General features: G+C 40.9%; 1 protein-coding gene across 3 annotated transcripts in view; it reads left to right on the top strand.

Moving 5' to 3' along the window:
- Positions 1-886: 886 nt before the first annotated feature.
- LOC309836365 (uncharacterized protein) overlaps positions 887-23,293 on the top strand; it is a 48,130-nt gene continuing 25,723 nt past the window's right edge. For 2 of the 3 annotated variants that reach the window (XM_082676340.1, XM_082676338.1), the window contains exon 1: positions 4,013-4,332. The gene's annotated coding sequence lies outside the window, so the exon portion shown is untranslated. Of the gene's footprint in view, positions 914-4,012; positions 4,333-23,293 lie in introns of those variants that run through there. The other variant, XM_082676339.1, reaches the window with a different exon arrangement.

Genomic DNA, 23,293 nt, shown 5'->3' with positions numbered 1-23,293 from the left:
TTCTTCTTATTACATTCCATTTTCTATCTTTCCATTGCTAAAAACTTCAGGGTTATAGTTTACCATTGTCATTGACTTCCCACAGTCATATTTTAGCAATCTCCTTTACCACGAGAAGCTGCTAGCTTAGAAATCATTGCTACTTTCCTCTTAGCTCCCCTCTCTGCCAAGTTTTTTACTTCATAATTGTTTTTAAAGGAATCATCTCATCGATTTTAAAAATTTAAATAAGGTTATAGTGAAAAAAGAAGTCTCCCTTTCAGTATTTCTCTTCTCCACATGTATCTACAGTGACTAGTTTCTTATGTTAACTACTTTGAGTTATTCTATGATTATACCAACATATCTGTATATATAACATTTTTATTTTTCACAAATGTTAGTATAGTATAAAGCACTTTGTTTTTTACTCACTATTATTTCTTAGAAGACATTCCGTATTAATATATATTCCTTTTTCTTATGGTGGTATAATGCTTTATGGTTGGGGAAATGTCATACTTTAACTAATACTATGTTAGTGAATTTTTAGGATGTTTTCAGGTTTGTGCAATTTTGGAATGAAATCCTTATATATTCAGCTTTGCACAGATGTGCATGTGCATCTTTCGATTTCCTCTAAGTGCTGGGTCAGAGGTTATGTATAAGTATTTGCAGTCCACAAAAGATGAATCACTTTCCATTTCCACCAAAAAATTTATGAAAGTGCCTATTTCCTGTTGCTGTCAAAATGTATTTCTTCATTCAGCAGATATTTATGGAGCCCTTTATCTGTGCCAGGTGCCGTTCTAAGCCCTAGGAAAGCATCAGTGAACAAAACGGTCCAAATTTCCTGTCCTCAAGGAGTTTACATTCTAGTCTGGGAAAGTGACCAGTGAACGTGTAAATGAAGTATATAGTGTTCCAGATAAAGGTAAGATCTGTAGAGAAAAATGAAGCTTGAAAATAAGATAGTGAGTGACAAGGGAGTTGTGATTTTAAATAGAATGGTTAGGAAAAGCCTTCCTAAGAAGAAAATATTTGATCAAAAACAAAAGGAAGAAGCAGTGACATTTGAAGATATTTGGATAAAGAGCATTATAAGCAGAGAAAACAGCTAAACATAAATGCCATAAGTTAGATACAAGCCTGGTGTATCCAAGGAGCAGTAAGTAGGCCAGCATGACAAAGTAGAGAGTAGTAGATGAGGTGAAAGAGCTAATGAGAGGACAAATTATGTAAGGCCTTGGAGAATATTTTAAGAAGTTTGGTTAGTCTTAGCAAGATGTCAAAGCAATAGTGGGTTTTGAACAGAAGAGTGACATGATCTTATATTTAAAAGACATCATTTGGGGTGCTGAGTAGAGAGTAGGGTGTAGGGGGACATAAAAGGAAGCAGGGAAACTAGCCAATGGGCTGTTGGAATAATCCAGGTAAGAGATAACGGTGACTCGGTCTAGGGTGATAGCAGTGGTAGTTAGGAGAAATAGTTGGATTCTAGATATATTTTGAAGATAGAGCTAAATGGATCTGTAGATTTGATGTGGGATATGAGAGAAAGAGAGGAACCTAGGCCAGCCCAAATATTGCAGCGCAAGAAACTAGAAGACCAGAATTGTCATTTACTAAGATAAAACTATAGAATGAGCAAGTTTTGGTGGGTAGATCGAGTTTGGTCTTTGCTCTGCTAAACCACTGAGATCAGTGACATAAGAGGAGAATTCTAAGGAAATCTATTAGGATAAAACTAAATATAGTAACAGGTTGTTTTGGGTTTAATAGTGACACCCCAGAGATATGTCCACATCCTAACTTACCCCAGGACCTGTGAATGTGACCTTATTTGGAAAAAAGGGTCTTTACAGATGTAATTAAGTTAAGGATTGCTAGCTGAGATTATCCCAATTATCTGGTTGTGACCTAAATCCACTTACAATAGACAGAAGATAGAAGAAGGCTGTGTGAGGGCAGAGGCAGAGATTGAAGTTATGCAGCAACAAGCTAAGAACACCTGAGTCTAGTTCTGATTGTTGCTTTGTGTTTTGGGAGTGTCTTGATTTTTCTTGCCTTTTCATATGCCTTGAAATTTTTTGTTGTTGTTGAAAGCCAGACATTTTGTTTAGGACAGTAGTGTGCAGAAAAGGATTAACGTAGCAGACCTGAGACTTCTTATCCTTAGAAAGGCCTGCTTGAAGTTTGGCCCTTGGCTTGCAACTAGAACTTGGATTTTGAGAAGATTCCCATTATCCTCACTGATAAGAATGGCTTACTGTGCCTAAAGTGTTTGTGCAAACAATATAATTTATGCTAAATACCTGCTTTCCTTCTGAGAGTCTGAAATTCTGGTATGTGCCAGGCAGAGACTGCCTATGTGACCAGGCTCCGATAAAAACCCTAGGTACTGAATTTCTAATGAGCTTCCCTGGTTGGTACTATTTCACATGTATTAATGGCCTGGGTAACTCTACTGGGAAAGGATCCTTGGAAGAATGTGGCTGGTTTTTCCTGGACTTTGCCCAATGCACCTTTTCTTTTTTGCTGATTTTGCTTTGTATGTTTTGCTGTGAGTTCTCCCAGTGAATCATTGAACCTCGGAGGGAGGGTTGATCTTGGGGTCTTGCAACACCATAGTAACTGAGGAAAATAGTTTTTATCCCTGAATGGGGCATACATTTACTTCTGCAAAGCCTTTAGTGTGGAGTTTTGAGTTAATCCAGTTAGGAGTTTTAACAACTCAGCAAGGTAAGAGAGTCATACAATTTGATTGCATTTATGTAAATTTCAAAGATAGGTAAGTGACAAACAAGATATTATTACATTAACAATCAGGATAGTGGTCAGCTGGGGTCTGAGGGGTGAGAAATGATCATATAGGGTGGGTGTTTCTTCTTGAGGTACCCATAGTTGTCATGGTATGAACGTGGGTTGGAAAAGAATTTCCAGACACAAGGCAGAATGAAAAGAAGATAGAATTTATTAGAGGGAAGTGTCGCTGCCAGAACAGCGGGCCGACTTCCTGATAGCCAGGGAGACCCTGAGCAAGGGTTACTGGTCTGTTTTCATAGCCAGGGAACAAAGGAACCTGCGAGTCATCTGCTGATTGGGCAGGGTATGTATACTTTCAGTGTGCAGAGCGTGAGAAGAACGGGACAAATATCTTTCCTTATATGAGACGGGAAAGGGACAGGGCATGCTGCTTGGGAGGGCTCTGGGACATTGTAATGGTCGCAATGTGACAGAGTGATAAGAGTCCTGTAACTCTTTGTTCCGGCAATGTTGGCCCTTTGAGTTTATATTGTTCTTTGTCCTTGGAGCACCACAACAATGTACTGTTTCTTCACTTGTATGGCGTTACACTGAACTTACACATTCTATGCAGTATTCTTCAGGTGTTTTCTATTTCACAATAAAAGAAATTAAAGAAAAAATATTTAAAGGTTACCTGATGATTTTGAAAATACTGAAAAAATTACTCCTCCATCAGAAAGTTTAGATATACATCTAAATGACAAGCACATAGGAAAGGACACAAATGGGAAAAGCTGGCAAGTATTAACTTCAGCAAAAAGAATGGCTCAGACATGAATAACATTTACACAATACGAATGTAACCATGAACATTAATTTAAACCACTTTAAGGGTAATTGGAATAAGGTATTTGTCTGCTGATGTGAGGGATATTATACCTGGGTTCAAGGAGGAGCTTCAATGGCTTCACAGACAGGGGACACCCCTCTCCCTCTCCCGAGGGGGTGCCCCATAGATCCTCCCCTTTATCCTACCCTCAAGCCAGGGCTTGTGGGATAAGAGGTTTCCACCCGGCCAGGCCGAGGCGCAAGACCTTTCTGCCACATCATATGTGTCACATGCCCAGGCGGCGAGCTTGCAAAGAAAAGAATTGCACGCTCCTTCCAGAGGTAGTTTCCACGGCTCTGGACTACATTTCCCGGGGGCCATCGCGTTCACGGCTACTTCCTGTCGAAAGACCGAGTTGGCTTATGGTCCAAGTTCTCAGAGAGGGCCATTTGTTTGCGGAGGAACAGCAGCGTGGACTCAGCAGTTGAGACTTGCGTTCTAAACGCGGCCTGGAATTCGTTGACGCTTGCCAAAGATAGAGAGGTGTGAGGACAATGGTCTTTGCCGAGCGAAGTGATAGGGTCCAAGACCGAGGCCTGTGAATGGAGACCACTAGGCTCTGGGCTCTTAAAGGTTGTCCCGGCTCCAATCATTTCCCAGTGTCCGCCGTATCCGAGGCAAAGTTCTGTCCGCACACCGGCCCTTTCAGGACCATAGCAGGGGTCGTGCGCGAGTCCCTGAGAAACATCCACAGCTTGAGGGAACCGCAAAGTCGAGTGAGTCTAAGACCCGGAAGCGGAATGACCCCTGAGAGGCCGAGGCCGCCGCTGCGGGGGAGGGCAGTGAGGGGCTAACATTTTCGGAGTCTGAGGCTTTACCAGCCAGCAGGTGTGAGAAGGAAGACGGTGGGGAGTTGAGTATGTGTGTCCGCGCGCGCGCTAGCGATCGCGACAGGGAACCTTGGATGCGTGTGTGAAATTGATACAGAAGCAAGGTGTGGGAGTGATCGCATGGGAACCGTAGAGGGGTGTGTGTGTGTGTGTGTGTGTGTATGTGGACGGTGCGCTGGTGACGGGAGCAGTATGTGATTGTAATTTAGGTGTGACTGTGCATGTATATGATTGTGACTGCGTCACCATGTGCGTGACAGTGTGTGTAAATATGGTAGCAGCAACTATGGGGCCAGAGACAAAGAATTGAGCGTTGCGTTTAGTAACATTCACAGTCATTCGTGAATGTGTGGAGAGCAGTTTCTGTGGGGCTATTAGTTGGATTGGAGTAGGGTAACGTAGAATGAGGGGAGAGGAATGGGAGACAGTGTAGACCACATATTCGAAGAGTTTTTCTGTAAATATGAAAATGGAACAGTAGCTGGTGTGGGAGAAGTAACCTATCGGTGTGCTGGTGGGAATGAGCCATGAGAGAAGGAAAAGAAGTACAGGTAAGTGTGAGTAAGCCAGACTCATCTGTGTGGTGTGTACTGAAATTGCAAGAATAAAAGAAGGGTAGTAGCGTTGCAGCGAGTGAGCCAGGAGCTCAAGTTTTGAAAAAACAAGGGGAAGGAAATATACAGTGTTTGGTAGATGTCAGCAACAGTGAGATGGTGGTGAGTTATATATGATCTCTTGGCATGAAATTCAAAGGTAGAGCTTTTGTGGAGGACAAAGGGAGAAAGGTCTGAGAGTAATAAGAGCAAGGAGGACACCTGCCCCACTTCCAGACCCAGTGGCAAGAGGCTGTAGGGAGGAAAAAAAAAAACGTAGAGAGGGCTGCGAGAGTCCTCTGGAGAGAGCCAGGTTTCTTTTAGATCCAGAGGTGAAGGGAGTGTTCAGGGAGGTGGTTGAGGATAAAAGAGGGGTTTATGACTGTGAATTCCAGAGGGCATATTGGAAAGTGTCAGGAGTTGAGGAGGGGTGAGAAAATGGGACATCCAACTGATGGGGAGTAGAGTGTCTGAAAAGAGAGATGATCAAGGAGCCTAGAGCTTTTTATGATGCACATAAACATGGATGCAGGGGATACTGATGCTTATTCTGGTTGGATTCACGGCAGTGTTGGAGAGGTAGTGTTGGGCTACAAAGGGGGACTTTTTTTTTTTTACATCTTCATTGGAGTATAATTGCTTTACAATGGTGTCTTAGTTTCTGCTTTATAATAAAGTGAATCAGTTATACATATGTTCCCATATCGCCTCCCTCTTGCATCTCCCTCCCTGCCACCCCCCCATCCCACCCATCAAGGTGGTCACAAAGCACCGAGCTGATCTCCCTGTGCTATGCGGCTGCTTCCCACTAGCTATCTATTTTACGTTTGGTCGTGTATATATGTCCATGCCACTCTCTCGCTCTGTCACAGCTTACCCTTCCCCGTCCGCATATCCTCAAGTCCATTCTCTAGTAGGTCTGTGTCTTTATTCCCATCTTACCCCTAGGTTCTTCATGACATTTTTTTTTCTTAGATTCCATATATACGTGTTAGCATATGGTATTTGTCTTTCTCTTTCTGACTTACTTCAGTCTGTATGACAGACTCTATGTCCATCCACCTCACTACAAATAACTCAATTTCGTTTCTTTTTATGGCTGAGTAATATTCCATTGTATATATGTGCCACATCTTCTTTATCCGTTCATCCGATGATGGACACTTAGGTTGTTTCCATCTCCTGGCTATTGTAAATAGAGCTGCAATGAACATTTTGGTACATGACTCTTTTTTTTTTAATAGATGTTTATTGGAGTATAATTGCTTTACAATACTGTGTTGGTTTCTGTTGTACACGAAAGTGAATCAGCCATATGCATACGTATGTCCCCATATCCCCTCTCTCTTGAGCCTCCCTCCCATCCTCCCTATCCCACCCCGCTAAGTCATCGCAAAGCACCGAGCTGATCTCCCTGTGCTATGCGGCTGCTTCCCACTAGCTATTTATTTTACATTTGGTGGTGTATATATGTCCATGCCACTCTCTCACTTCGTCCCAGCTTACCCTTCCCCCACCCCGTGTCCTCAAATCCATTCTCTATGTCTATGTCTTTATTCCTGCCCTGCAACTAGGTTCATCAGTACCATTTTTTTTAGGTTCCATATATATGTGTCAACATACAGTATTCGTTTTCTCTTTCTGACTTACTTTACTCTGTATGACAGACTCTAGGTCCATCCACCTCACTACAAATAACTCAATTTCATTTCTTTTTATGGCTGAGTAATATTGCATTGCATATATGTGCCACATCTTCTTTATCCATTCATCTGTCGATGGACATTTATGTTGGCTCCATGTCCTGGCTATTGTAAATAGTGCTGCAAGGAACATTGTGGTATGTGACTCTTTTTGAATTATGGTTTTCTCAGGGTATATGCCCAGTAGTGAGATTGCTGGGTCCTATGGTAGTTCTATTTGTAGTTTTTTAAGGAACCACCATACTGTTTTCCATAGTTGCTGTATCAGTTTACATTCCCACCAACGGTACAGGAGGGTTCCCTTTTCACCACACCCTTTCCAGCATTTATTGTTTCTAGATTTTTTCATAATGGCCATGCCAACCAGCATGAGGTGATACCTCATTGTAGTTTTGATTTGCATTTCTCTAATAATTAGTGATGTTGGGCATCTTTCATGTGTCTCTTAGCCATCTGTATGTCTTCCTTGGTGAAATGTCTATTTAGGTCTTCCGCCCTTTTTTTTTTTGCGGTACGCGGGCCTCTCACTGTTGTGGCCTCTCCCGTTGCGGAGCACAGGCTCAGGACGCGCAGGCTCTGGACGCACAGGCTCAGCGGCCATGGCTCACGGTCCTAGCCGCTCCACGGCATGTGGGATCTTCCCAGACCAGGGCATGAACCCGTGTCCCCTGCATCCGCAGGCGGACTCAACCAGTACGCCACCAGGGAAGCCCCCGCCCACTTTTTAATTGGACTGTTTGTCTTTTGATGTTGAGCTCCATGAGCTGTTCGTATATTTTGGAGATTAATCCTTTGTCCTTTGTTTCATTTGCAAATACTTCCTCCCATTCTGAGGGTTGTCTTTCGTCTTGTTTATGGTTTCCTTTGTGGTGCAAAAGCTTTTAAGTTTAATTAACTGCCATTTGTTTATTTTTGTTTTTATTTCCATTACTCTAGGAGGTGGGTTAAAAAAGATCTTGCTGTGATCTATGTCAAAGAGTGTTTTTCCTTTGTTTTCCTCTAAGAGTTTTGTAGTGTGTGGTCTTAGCCAGATTCTTAACCACTGTGCCACCAGGGAAGTCCTATGGGATCTTCTTTATCATGCAATGATAGTGATACCACGTGGTAAAATAAATTAGACTGTAGCAATAATCAATACATTGGCACCTCCTCGGTGGAAAGTACAAATAGAAGGAAATGAAAATTTGCTTAATAATTTACTTGCTTTCAATTTCTATTTTAAATGACTGTCTCCGTATCATTATTCCTAATACCGGGAGCTCTTTCTTTCCTTTCAGCATTGCACCTAATTCCTATTAAAATATGTTTTTATTTGCCCTTTATGAAGGCAGTTGTTAACAATAAATATTCTATTAGCTATGTGCTGCACATTCTTCTAAGAGTAATTAATCACTTCAATAATCCATGAGGTACAAAGTATTAGTATTCCCATTTATTTTTCAAGAGTTTTGCTTATTGTATGATTTGTCTTTTTTTTTTTTTACATCTTTATTGGAGTATAATTGCTTTACAATGGTGTGTTGGTTTCTGCTTTATAACAAAGTGAATCAGTTATACATATACATATGTTCCCATATCTCTTCCCTCTTACATCTCCCTCCCTCCCACCCTCCCTATCCCACCCCTCCAGGCGGTCACAAATCACCGAGCTGATCTCCCTGTGCTATGCGGCTGCTTCCCACTAGCTATCTACCATACGTTTGGTAGTGTATATATGTCCATGCCTCTCTCTCGCTTTGTCACAGCTTACCCTTCCCCCTTCCCATATCCTCAAGTCCATTCTCTAGTAGGTCTGTGTCTTTATTCCTGTCTTACTCCGAGGTTCTTCATGACATTTTTTATTCTTAGATTCCATATATATGTGTTAGCATACGATATTTGTCTTTCTTTTTCTGACTTACTTCACTCTGTGTGACAGACTCTAGGTCTATCCACCTCATTACAAATAGCTCAATTTCGTTTCTTTTTATGGCTGAGTAATATTCCATTGTATATATGTGCCACATCTTCTTTATCCGTTCATCCGATGATGGACACTTAGGTTGCTTCCATCTCCTGGCTATTGTAAATAGAGCTGCAATGAACATTTTGGTACATGACTCTTTTTTTTTTAATAGATGTTTATTGGAGTATAATTGCTTTACAATACTGTGTTGGTTTCTGTTGTACACGAAAGTGAATCAGCCATATGCATACGTATGTCCCCATATCCCCTCTCTCTTGAGCCTCCCTCCCATCCTCCCTATCCCACCCCGCTAAGTCATCGCAAAGCACCGAGCTGATCTCCCTGTGCTATGCGGCTGCTTCCCACTAGCTATTTATTTTACATTTGGTGGTGTATATATGTCCATGCCACTCTCTCACTTCGTCCCAGCTTACCCTTCCCCCACCCCGTGTCCTCAAATCCATTCTCTATGTCTATGTCTTTATTCCTGCCCTGCAACTAGGTTCATCAGTACCATTTTTTTTAGGTTCCATATATATGTGTCAACATACAGTATTCGTTTTCTCTTTCTGACTTACTTTACTCTGTATGACAGACTCTAGGTCCATCCACCTCACTACAAATAACTCAATTTCATTTCTTTTTATGGCTGAGTAATATTGCATTGCATATATGTGCCACATCTTCTTTATCCATTCATCTGTCGATGGACATTTATGTTGGCTCCATGTCCTGGCTATTGTAAATAGTGCTGCAAGGAACATTGTGGTATGTGACTCTTTTTGAATTATGGTTTTCTCAGGGTATATGCCCAGTAGTGAGATTGCTGGGTCCTATGGTAGTTCTATTTGTAGTTTTTTAAGGAACCACCATACTGTTTTCCATAGTTGCTGTATCAGTTTACATTCCCACCAACGGTACAGGAGGGTTCCCTTTTCACCACACCCTTTCCAGCATTTATTGTTTCTAGATTTTTTCATAATGGCCATGCCAACCAGCATGAGGTGATACCTCATTGTAGTTTTGATTTGCATTTCTCTAATAATTAGTGATGTTGGGCATCTTTCATGTGTCTCTTAGCCATCTGTATGTCTTCCTTGGTGAAATGTCTATTTAGGTCTTCCGCCCTTTTTTTTTTTGCGGTACGCGGGCCTCTCACTGTTGTGGCCTCTCCCGTTGCGGAGCACAGGCTCAGGACGCGCAGGCTCTGGACGCACAGGCTCAGCGGCCATGGCTCACGGTCCTAGCCGCTCCACGGCATGTGGGATCTTCCCAGACCAGGGCATGAACCCGTGTCCCCTGCATCCGCAGGCGGACTCAACCAGTACGCCACCAGGGAAGCCCCCGCCCACTTTTTAATTGGACTGTTTGTCTTTTGATGTTGAGCTCCATGAGCTGTTCGTATATTTTGGAGATTAATCCTTTGTCCTTTGTTTCATTTGCAAATACTTCCTCCCATTCTGAGGGTTGTCTTTCGTCTTGTTTATGGTTTCCTTTGTGGTGCAAAAGCTTTTAAGTTTAATTAACTGCCATTTGTTTATTTTTGTTTTTATTTCCATTACTCTAGGAGGTGGGTTAAAAAAGATCTTGCTGTGATCTATGTCAAAGAGTGTTTTTCCTTTGTTTTCCTCTAAGAGTTTTGTAGTGTGTGGTCTTAGCCAGATTCTTAACCACTGTGCCACCAGGGAAGTCCTATGGGATCTTCTTTATCATGCAATGATAGTGATACCACGTGGTAAAATAAATTAGACTGTAGCAATAATCAATACATTGGCACCTCCTCGGTGGAAAGTACAAATAGAAGGAAATGAAAATTTGCTTAATAATTTACTTGCTTTCAATTTCTATTTTAAATGACTGTCTCCGTATCATTATTCCTAATACCGGGAGCTCTTTCTTTCCTTTCAGCATTGCACCTAATTCCTATTAAAATATGTTTTTATTTGCCCTTTATGAAGGCAGTTGTTAACAATAAATATTCTATTAGCTATGTGCTGCACATTCTTCTAAGAGTAATTAATCACTTCAATAATCCATGAGGTACAAAGTATTAGTATTCCCATTTATTTTTCAAGAGTTTTGCTTATTGTATGATTTGTCTTTTTTTTTTTTACATCTTTATTGGAGTATAATTGCTTTACAATGGTGTGTTGGTTTCTGCTTTATAACAAAGTGAATCAGTTATACATATACATATGTTCCCATATCTCTTCCCTCTTACATCTCCCTCCCTCCCACCCTCCCTATCCCACCCCTCCAGGCGGTCACAAATCACCGAGCTGATCTCCCTGTGCTATGCGGCTGCTTCCCACTAGCTATCTACCATACGTTTGGTAGTGTATATATGTCCATGCCTCTCTCTCGCTTTGTCACAGCTTACCCTTCCCCCTTCCCATATCCTCAAGTCCATTCTCTAGTAGGTCTGTGTCTTTATTCCTGTCTTACTCCGAGGTTCTTCATGACATTTTTTATTCTTAGATTCCATATATATGTGTTAGCATACGATATTTGTCTTTCTTTTTCTGACTTACTTCACTCTGTGTGACAGACTCTAGGTCTATCCACCTCATTACAAATAGCTCAATTTCGTTTCTTTTTATGGCTGAGTAATATTCCATTGTATATATGTGCCACATCTTCTTTATCCGTTCATCCGATGATGGACACTTAGGTTGCTTCCATCTCCTGGCTATTGTAAATAGAGCTGCAATGAACATTTTGGTACATGACTCTTTTTTTTTTAATAGATGTTTATTGGAGTATAATTGCTTTACAATACTGTGTTGGTTTCTGTTGTACACGAAAGTGAATCAGCCATATGCATACGTATGTCCCCATATCCCCTCTCTCTTGAGCCTCCCTCCCATCCTCCCTATCCCACCCCGCTAAGTCATCGCAAAGCACCGAGCTGATCTCCCTGTGCTATGCGGCTGCTTCCCACTAGCTATTTATTTTACATTTGGTGGTGTATATATGTCCATGCCACTCTCTCACTTCGTCCCAGCTTACCCTTCCCCCACCCCGTGTCCTCAAATCCATTCTCTATGTCTATGTCTTTATTCCTGCCCTGCAACTAGGTTCATCAGTACCATTTTTTTTAGGTTCCATATATATGTGTCAACGTACAGTATTCGTTTTCTCTTTCTGACTTACTTTACTCTGTATGACAGACTCTAGGTCCATCCACCTCACTACAAATAACTCAATTTCATTTCTTTTTATGGCTGAGTAATATTGCATTGCATATATGTGCCACATCTTCTTTATCCATTCATCTGTCGATGGACATTTATGTTGGCTCCATGTCCTGGCTATTGTAAATAGTGCTGCAAGGAACATTGTGGTATGTGACTCTTTTTGAATTATGGTTTTCTCAGGGTATATGCCCAGTAGTGAGATTGCTGGGTCCTATGGTAGTTCTATTTGTAGTTTTTTAAGGAACCACCATACTGTTTTCCATAGTTGCTGTATCAGTTTACATTCCCACCAACGGTACAGGAGGGTTCCCTTTTCACCACACCCTTTCCAGCATTTATTGTTTCTAGATTTTTTCATAATGGCCATGCCAACCAGCATGAGGTGATACCTCATTGTAGTTTTGATTTGCATTTCTCTAATAATTAGTGATGTTGGGCATCTTTCATGTGTCTCTTAGCCATCTGTATGTCTTCCTTGGTGAAATGTCTATTTAGGTCTTCCGCCCTTTTTTTTTTTGCGGTACGCGGGCCTCTCACTGTTGTGGCCTCTCCCGTTGCGGAGCACAGGCTCAGGACGCGCAGGCTCTGGACGCACAGGCTCAGCGGCCATGGCTCACGGTCCTAGCCGCTCCACGGCATGTGGGATCTTCCCAGACCAGGGCATGAACCCGTGTCCCCTGCATCCGCAGGCGGACTCAACCAGTACGCCACCAGGGAAGCCCCCGCCCACTTTTTAATTGGACTGTTTGTCTTTTGATGTTGAGCTCCATGAGCTGTTCGTATATTTTGGAGATTAATCCTTTGTCCTTTGTTTCATTTGCAAATACTTCCTCCCATTCTGAGGGTTGTCTTTCGTCTTGTTTATGGTTTCCTTTGTGGTGCAAAAGCTTTTAAGTTTAATTAACTGCCATTTGTTTATTTTTGTTTTTATTTCCATTACTCTAGGAGGTGGGTTAAAAAAGATCTTGCTGTGATCTATGTCAAAGAGTGTTTTTCCTTTGTTTTCCTCTAAGAGTTTTGTAGTGTGTGGTCTTAGCCAGATTCTTAACCACTGTGCCACCAGGGAAGTCCTATGGGATCTTCTTTATCATGCAATGATAGTGATACCACGTGGTAAAATAAATTAGACTGTAGCAATAATCAATACATTGGCACCTCCTCGGTGGAAAGTACAAATAGAAGGAAATGAAAATTTGCTTAATAATTTACTTGCTTTCAATTTCTATTTTAAATGACTGTCTCCGTATCATTATTCCTAATACCGGGAGCTCTTTCTTTCCTTTCAGCATTGCACCTAATTCCTATTAAAATATGTTTTTATTTGCCCTTTATGAAGGCAGTTGTTAACAATAAATATTCTATTAGCTATGTGCTGCACATTCTTCTAAGAGTAATTAATCACTTCAATAATCCATGAGGTACAAAGTATTAGTATTCCCATTTATTTTTCAAGAGTTTTGCTTATTGTATGATTTGTCTTTTTTTTTTTTACATCTTTATTGGAGTATAATTGCTTTACAATGGTGTGTTGGTTTCTGCTTTATAACAAAGTGAATCAGTTATACATATACATATGTTCCCATATCTCTTCCCTCTTACATCTCCCTCCCTCCCACCCTCCCTATCCCACCCCTCCAGGCGGTCACAAATCACCGAGCTGATCTCCCTGTGCTATGCGGCTGCTTCCCACTAGCTATCTACCATACGTTTGGTAGTGTATATATGTCCATGCCTCTCTCTCGCTTTGTCACAGCTTACCCTTCCCCCTTCCCATATCCTCAAGTCCATTCTCTAGTAGGTCTGTGTCTTTATTCCTGTCTTACTCCGAGGTTCTTCATGACATTTTTTATTCTTAGATTCCATATATATGTGTTAGCATACGATATTTGTCTTTCTTTTTCTGACTTACTTCACTCTGTGTGACAGACTCTAGGTCTATCCACCTCATTACAAATAGCTCAATTTCGTTTCTTTTTATGGCTGAGTAATATTCCATTGTATATATGTGCCACATCTTCTTTATCCGTTCATCCGATGATGGACACTTAGGTTGCTTCCATCTCCTGGCTATTGTAAATAGAGCTGCAATGAACATTTTGGTACATGACTCTTTTTTTTTTAATAGATGTTTATTGGAGTATAATTGCTTTACAATACTGTGTTGGTTTCTGTTGTACACGAAAGTGAATCAGCCATATGCATACGTATGTCCCCATATCCCCTCTCTCTTGAGCCTCCCTCCCATCCTCCCTATCCCACCCCGCTAAGTCATCGCAAAGCACCGAGCTGATCTCCCTGTGCTATGCGGCTGCTTCCCACTAGCTATTTATTTTACATTTGGTGGTGTATATATGTCCATGCCACTCTCTCACTTCGTCCCAGCTTACCCTTCCCCCACCCCGTGTCCTCAAATCCATTCTCTATGTCTATGTCTTTATTCCTGCCCTGCAACTAGGTTCATCAGTACCATTTTTTTTAGGTTCCATATATATGTGTCAACATACAGTATTCGTTTTCTCTTTCTGACTTACTTTACTCTGTATGACAGACTCTAGGTCCATCCACCTCACTACAAATAACTCAATTTCATTTCTTTTTATGGCTGAGTAATATTGCATTGCATATATGTGCCACATCTTCTTTATCCATTCATCTGTCGATGGACATTTATGTTGGCTCCATGTCCTGGCTATTGTAAATAGTGCTGCAAGGAACATTGTGGTATGTGACTCTTTTTGAATTATGGTTTTCTCAGGGTATATGCCCAGTAGTGAGATTGCTGGGTCCTATGGTAGTTCTATTTGTAGTTTTTTAAGGAACCACCATACTGTTTTCCATAGTTGCTGTATCAGTTTACATTCCCACCAACGGTACAGGAGGGTTCCCTTTTCACCACACCCTTTCCAGCATTTATTGTTTCTAGATTTTTTCATAATGGCCATGCCAACCAGCATGAGGTGATACCTCATTGTAGTTTTGATTTGCATTTCTCTAATAATTAGTGATGTTGGGCATCTTTCATGTGTCTCTTAGCCATCTGTATGTCTTCCTTGGTGAAATGTCTATTTAGGTCTTCCGCCCTTTTTTTTTTTGCGGTACGCGGGCCTCTCACTGTTGTGGCCTCTCCCGTTGCGGAGCACAGGCTCAGGACGCGCAGGCTCTGGACGCACAGGCTCAGCGGCCATGGCTCACGGTCCTAGCCGCTCCACGGCATGTGGGATCTTCCCAGACCAGGGCATGAACCCGTGTCCCCTGCATCCGCAGGCGGACTCAACCAGTACGCCACCAGGGAAGCCCCCGCCCACTTTTTAATTGGACTGTTTGTCTTTTGATGTTGAGCTCCATGAGCTGTTCGTATATTTTGGAGATTAATCCTTTGTCCTTTGTTTCATTTGCAAATACTTCCTCCCATTCTGAGGGTTGTCTTTCGTCTTGTTTATGGTTTCCTTTGTGGTGCAAAAGCTTTTAAGTTTAATTAACTGCCATTTGTTTATTTTTGTTTTTATTTCCATTACTCTAGGAGGTGGGTTAAAAAAGATCTTGCTGTGATCTATGTCAAAGAGTGTTTTTCCTTTGTTTTCCTCTAAGAGTTTTGTAGTGTGTGGTCTTAGCCAGATTCTTAACCACTGTGCCACCAGGGAAGTCCTATGGGATCTTCTTTATCATGCAATGATAGTGATACCACGTGGTAAAATAAATTAGACTGTAGCAATAATCAATACATTGGCACCTCCTCGGTGGAAAGTACAAATAGAAGGAAATGAAAATTTGCTTAATAATTTACTTGCTTTCAATTTCTATTTTAAATGACTGTCTCCGTATCATTATTCCTAATACCGGGAGCTCTTTCTTTCCTTTCAGCATTGCACCTAATTCCTATTAAAATATGTTTTTATTTGCCCTTTATGAAGGCAGTTGTTAACAATAAATATTCTATTAGCTATGTGCTGCACATTCTTCTAAGAGTAATTAATCACTTCAATAATCCATGAGGTACAAAGTATTAGTATTCCCATTTATTTTTCAAGAGTTTTGCTTATTGTATGATTTGTCTTTTTTTTTTTTTACATCTTTATTGGAGTATAATTGCTTTACAATGGTGTGTTGGTTTCTGCTTTATAACAAAGTGAATCAGTTATACATATACATATGTTCCCATATCTCTTCCCTCTTACATCTCCCTCCCTCCCACCCTCCCTATCCCACCCCTCCAGGCGGTCACAAATCACCGAGCTGATCTCCCTGTGCTATGCGGCTGCTTCCCACTAGCTATCTACCATACGTTTGGTAGTGTATATATGTCCATGCCTCTCTCTCGCTTTGTCACAGCTTACCCTTCCCCCTTCCCATATCCTCAAGTCCATTCTCTAGTAGGTCTGTGTCTTTATTCCTGTCTTACTCCGAGGTTCTTCATGACATTTTTTATTCTTAGATTCCATATATATGTGTTAGCATACGATATTTGTCTTTCTTTTTCTGACTTACTTCACTCTGTGTGACAGACTCTAGGTCTATCCACCTCATTACAAATAGCTCAATTTCGTTTCTTTTTATGGCTGAGTAATATTCCATTGTATATATGTGCCACATCTTCTTTATCCGTTCATCCGATGATGGACACTTAGGTTGCTTCCATCTCCTGGCTATTGTAAATAGAGCTGCAATGAACATTTTGGTACATGACTCTTTTTTTTTTAATAGATGTTTATTGGAGTATAATTGCTTTACAATACTGTGTTGGTTTCTGTTGTACACGAAAGTGAATCAGCCATATGCATACGTATGTCCCCATATCCCCTCTCTCTTGAGCCTCCCTCCCATCCTCCCTATCCCACCCCGCTAAGTCATCGCAAAGCACCGAGCTGATCTCCCTGTGCTATGCGGCTGCTTCCCACTAGCTATTTATTTTACATTTGGTGGTGTATATATGTCCATGCCACTCTCTCACTTCGTCCCAGCTTACCCTTCCCCCACCCCGTGTCCTCAAATCCATTCTCTATGTCTATGTCTTTATTCCTGCCCTGCAACTAGGTTCATCAGTACCATTTTTTTTAGGTTCCATATATATGTGTCAACATACAGTATTCGTTTTCTCTTTCTGACTTACTTTACTCTGTATGACAGACTCTAGGTCCATCCACCTCACTACAAATAACTCAATTTCATTTCTTTTTATGGCTGAGTAATATTGCATTGCATATATGTGCCACATCTTCTTTATCCATTCATCTGTCGATGGACATTTATGTTGGCTCCATGTCCTGGCTATTGTAAATAGTGCTGCAAGGAACATTGTGGTATGTGACTCTTTTTGAATTATGGTTTTCTCAGGGTATATGCCCAGTAGTGAGATTGCTGGGTCCTATGGTAGTTCTATTTGTAGTTTTTTAAGGAACCACCATACTGTTTTCCATAGTTGCTGTATCAGTTTACATTCCCACCAACGGTACAGGAGGGTTCCCTTTTCACCACACCCTTTCCAGCATTTATTGTTTCTAGATTTTTTCATAATGGCCATGCCAACCAGCATGAGGTGATACCTCATTGTAGTTTTGATTTGCATTTCTCTAATAATTAGTGATGTTGGGCATCTTTCATGTGTCTCTTAGCCATCTGTATGTCTTCCTTGGTGAAATGTCTATTTAGGTCTTCCGCCCTTTTTTTTTTTGCGGTACGCGGGCCTCTCACTGTTGTGGCCTCTCCCGTTGCGGAGCACAGGCTCAGGACGCGCAGGCTCTGGACGCACAGGCTCAGCGGCCATGGCTCACGGTCCTAGCCGCTCCACGGCATGTGGGATCTTCCCAGACCAGGGCATGAACCCGTGTCCCCTGCATCCGCAGGCGGACTCAACCAGTACGCCACCAGGGAAGCCCCCGCCCACTTTTTAATTGGACTGTTTGTCTTTTGATGTTGAGCTCCATGAGCTGTTCGTATATTTTGGAGATTAATCCTTTGTCCTTTGTTTCATTTGCAAATACTTCCTCCCATTCTGAGGGTTGTCTTTCGTCTTGTTTATGGTTTCCTTTGTGGTGCAAAAGCTTTTAAGTTTAATTAACTGCCATTTGTTTATTTTTGTTTTTATTTCCATTACTCTAGGAGGTGGGTTAAAAAAGATCTTGCTGTGATCTATGTCAAAGAGTGTTTTTCCTTTGTTTTCCTCTAAGAGTTTTGTAGTGTGTGGTCTTAGCCAGATTCTTAACCACTGTGCCACCAGGGAAGTCCTATGGGATCTTCTTTATCATGCAATGATAGTGATACCACGTGGTAAAATAAATTAGACTGTAGCAATAATCAATACATTGGCACCTCCTCGGTGGAAAGTACAAATAGAAGGAAATGAAAATTTGCTTAATAATTTACTTGCTTTCAATTTCTATTTTAAATGACTGTCTCCGTATCATTATTCCTAATACCGGGAGCTCTTTCTTTCCTTTCAGCATTGCACCTAATTCCTATTAAAATATGTTTTTATTTGCCCTTTATGAAGGCAGTTGTTAACAATAAATATTCTATTAGCTATGTGCTGCACATTCTTCTAAGAGTAATTAATCACTTCAATAATCCATGAGGTACAAAGTATTAGTATTCCCATTTATTTTTCAAGAGTTTTGCTTATTGTATGATTTGTCTTTTTTTTTTTTACATCTTTATTGGAGTATAATTGCTTTACAATGGTGTGTTGGTTTCTGCTTTATAACAAAGTGAATCAGTTATACATATACATATGTTCCCATATCTCTTCCCTCTTACATCTCCCTCCCTCCCACCCTCCCTATCCCACCCCTCCAGGCGGTCACAAATCACCGAGCTGATCTCCCTGTGCTATGCGGCTGCTTCCCACTAGCTATCTACCATACGTTTGGTAGTGTATATATGTCCATGCCTCTCTCTCGCTTTGTCACAGCTTACCCTTCCCCCTTCCCATATCCTCAAGTCCATTCTCTAGTAGGTCTGTGTCTTTATTCCTGTCTTACTCCGAGGTTCTTCATGACATTTTTTATTCTTAGATTCCATATATATGTGTTAGCATACGATATTTGTCTTTCTTTTTCTGACTTACTTCACTCTGTGTGACAGACTCTAGGTCTATCCACCTCATTACAAATAGCTCAATTTCGTTTCTTTTTATGGCTGAGTAATATTCCATTGTATATATGTGCCACATCTTCTTTATCCGTTCATCCGATGATGGACACTTAGGTTGCTTCCATCTCCTGGCTATTGTAAATAGAGCTGCAATGAACATTTTGGTACATGACTCTTTTTTTTTTAATAGATGTTTATTGGAGTATAATTGCTTTACAATACTGTGTTGGTTTCTGTTGTACACGAAAGTGAATCAGCCATATGCATACGTATGTCCCCATATCCCCTCTCTCTTGAGCCTCCCTCCCATCCTCCCTATCCCACCCCGCTAAGTCATCGCAAAGCACCGAGCTGATCTCCCTGTGCTATGCGGCTGCTTCCCACTAGCTATTTATTTTACATTTGGTGGTGTATATATGTCCATGCCACTCTCTCACTTCGTCCCAGCTTACCCTTCCCCCACCCCGTGTCCTCAAATCCATTCTCTATGTCTATGTCTTTATTCCTGCCCTGCAACTAGGTTCATCAGTACCATTTTTTTTAGGTTCCATATATATGTGTCAACATACAGTATTCGTTTTCTCTTTCTGACTTACTTTACTCTGTATGACAGACTCTAGGTCCATCCACCTCACTACAAATAACTCAATTTCATTTCTTTTTATGGCTGAGTAATATTGCATTGCATATATGTGCCACATCTTCTTTATCCATTCATCTGTCGATGGACATTTATGTTGGCTCCATGTCCTGGCTATTGTAAATAGTGCTGCAAGGAACATTGTGGTATGTGACTCTTTTTGAATTATGGTTTTCTCAGGGTATATGCCCAGTAGTGAGATTGCTGGGTCCTATGGTAGTTCTATTTGTAGTTTTTTAAGGAACCACCATACTGTTTTCCATAGTTGCTGTATCAGTTTACATTCCCACCAACGGTACAGGAGGGTTCCCTTTTCACCACACCCTTTCCAGCATTTATTGTTTCTAGATTTTTTCATAATGGCCATGCCAACCAGCATGAGGTGATACCTCATTGTAGTTTTGATTTGCATTTCTCTAATAATTAGTGATGTTGGGCATCTTTCATGTGTCTCTTAGCCATCTGTATGTCTTCCTTGGTGAAATGTCTATTTAGGTCTTCCGCCCTTTTTTTTTTTGCGGTACGCGGGCCTCTCACTGTTGTGGCCTCTCCCGTTGCGGAGCACAGGCTCAGGACGCGCAGGCTCTGGACGCACAGGCTCAGCGGCCATGGCTCACGGTCCTAGCCGCTCCACGGCATGTGGGATCTTCCCAGACCAGGGCATGAACCCGTGTCCCCTGCATCCGCAGGCGGACTCAACCAGTACGCCACCAGGGAAGCCCCCGCCCACTTTTTAATTGGACTGTTTGTCTTTTGATGTTGAGCTCCATGAGCTGTTCGTATATTTTGGAGATTAATCCTTTGTCCTTTGTTTCATTTGCAAATACTTCCTCCCATTCTGAGGGTTGTCTTTCGTCTTGTTTATGGTTTCCTTTGTGGTGCAAAAGCTTTTAAGTTTAATTAACTGCCATTTGTTTATTTTTGTTTTTATTTCCATTACTCTAGGAGGTGGGTTAAAAAAGATCTTGCTGTGATCTATGTCAAAGAGTGTTTTTCCTTTGTTTTCCTCTAAGAGTTTTGTAGTGTGTGGTCTTAGCCAGATTCTTAACCACTGTGCCACCAGGGAAGTCCTATGGGATCTTCTTTATCATGCAATGATAGTGATACCACGTGGTAAAATAAATTAGACTGTAGCAATAATCAATACATTGGCACCTCCTCGGTGGAAAGTACAAATAGAAGGAAATGAAAATTTGCTTAATAATTTACTTGCTTTCAATTTCTATTTTAAATGACTGTCTCCGTATCATTATTCCTAATACCGGGAGCTCTTTCTTTCCTTTCAGCATTGCACCTAATTCCTATTAAAATATGTTTTTATTTGCCCTTTATGAAGGCAGTTGTTAACAATAAATATTCTATTAGCTATGTGCTGCACATTCTTCTAAGAGTAATTAATCACTTCAATAATCCATGAGGTACAAAGTATTAGTATTCCCATTTATTTTTCAAGAGTTTTGCTTATTGTATGATTTGTCTTTTTTTTTTTTACATCTTTATTGGAGTATAATTGCTTTACAATGGTGTGTTGGTTTCTGCTTTATAACAAAGTGAATCAGTTATACATATACATATGTTCCCATATCTCTTCCCTCTTACATCTCCCTCCCTCCCACCCTCCCTATCCCACCCCTCCAGGCGGTCACAAATCACCGAGCTGATCTCCCTGTGCTATGCGGCTGCTTCCCACTAGCTATCTACCATACGTTTGGTAGTGTATATATGTCCATGCCTCTCTCTCGCTTTGTCACAGCTTACCCTTCCCCCTTCCCATATCCTCAAGTCCATTCTCTAGTAGGTCTGTGTCTTTATTCCTGTCTTACTCCGAGGTTCTTCATGACATTTTTTATTCTTAGATTCCATATATATGTGTTAGCATACGGTATTTGTCTTTCTTTTTCTGACTTACTTCACTCTGTGTGACAGACTCTAGGTCTATCCACCTCATTACAAATAGCTCAATTTCGTTTCTTTTTATGGCTGAGTAATATTCCATTGTATATATGTGCCACATCTTCTTTATCCGTTCATCCGATGATGGACACTTAGGTTGCTTCCATCTCCTGGCTATTGTAAATAGAGCTGCAATGAACATTTTGGTACATGACTCTTTTTGAATTATAGTTTTCTCAGGGTATATGCCCAGTAGTGGGATTGCTGGGTCATATGGTAGTTCTATTTGTAGTTTTTTAAGGAACCTCCATAATGTTCTCCATAGTGGCTGTACAAATTCACATTCCCACCAGCAGTGCAAGAGTGTTCCCTTTTTCTCCACACCCTTTCCAGCATTTATTGTTTCTAGATTTTTTGATGATGGCCATTCTGACTGGTGTGAGATGATATCTCATTGTAGTTTTGATTTGCATTTCTCTAATGATTAATGATGTTGAGCATTCTTTCATGTGTTTGTTGGCAGTCTGTATATCTTCTTTGGAGAAATGTCTATTTAGGTCTTCTGCCCATTTTTGGATTGGGTTGTTTGTTTTTTTGTTATTGAGCTGCATGAGCTGCTTGTAAATTTTGGAAATTATTCCTTTGTCAGTTGCTTCATTTGCAAATACTTTCTCCCATTCTGAGGGTTGTCTTTTGGTCTTGTTTATGGTTTCCTTTGCTGTGCAAAAGCTTTGAAGTTTCATTAGGTCCCATTTGTTTATTTTTGTTTTTATTTCCATTTCTCTAGGAGGTGGGTCAAAAAGGATCTTGCTGTGATTTATGTCATACAGTGTTCTATGTTTTCCTCTAAGAGTTTGACAGTGTCTGGCCTTACATTTAGGTCTTTAATCCATTTTGAGTTTATTTTTGTATGTGGTGTTAGGGAGTGATCTAATCTCATACTTTTACATGTACCTGTCCAGTTTTCCCAGCACCACTTATTGAAGAGGCTGTCCTTTCTCCACTGTACATTCCTGCCTCCTTTATCAAAGATAAGGTGACCATATGTGCGTGGGTTTCTCTCTGGGCTTTCTATCCTGTTCCATTGATCTATCTTTCTGTTCTTATGCCAGTACCATACTGTCTTGATTACTGTAGCTTTGTAGTATAGTCTGAAGTCAGGGAGCCTGATTCCTCCAGCTCTTTTTTTTGTTCTCAAGATTGCTTTGGCTATTCGGAGTCTTTTGTGTTTCCATACAAATTGTGAAATTTTTTGTTCTAGTTCTGTGAAAAATACCAGTGGTAGTTTGATAGGGATTGCATTGAATCTGTAGATTGCTTTGGGTAGTAGAGTCATTTTCACAATGTTGATTCTTCCAATCCAAGAACATGGTATATATCTCCGTTTGTATCCTCTTTAATTTATTTCATCAGTGTCTTATAGTTTTCTGCATACAGGTCTTTTGTCTCCTTAGGTAGGTTTATTCCTAGATATTTTATTCTTTTTGTTGCAGTGGTAAATGGGAGTGTTTTCTTGATTTCACTTTCAGATTTTTCATCATTAGTATATAGGAATGCCAGAGATTTCTGTGCATTAATTTTGTATACTGCTACTTTATCAAATTCATTGATTAGCTCTAGTAGTTTTCTGGTAGCATCTTTAGGATTCTCTGTGTATAGTATCATGTCATCTGCAAACAGTGAAGTTTTACTTCTTCTTTTCCGATTTGGATTCCTTTTATTTCCTTTTCTTCTCTGATTGCTGTGGCTAAAACTTCCAAAACTATGTTGAATAAGAGTGGTGAGAGTGG

This window comes from Grampus griseus, assembly GCF_964374135.1.
Source record: "Grampus griseus genome assembly, chromosome: 19".
NCBI classification, from domain to species: domain Eukaryota; kingdom Metazoa; phylum Chordata; class Mammalia; order Artiodactyla; family Delphinidae; genus Grampus; species Grampus griseus.
Note: the sequence above shows the minus strand (reverse complement) of the source record. Positions and strands in the feature narration are given on the sequence as shown.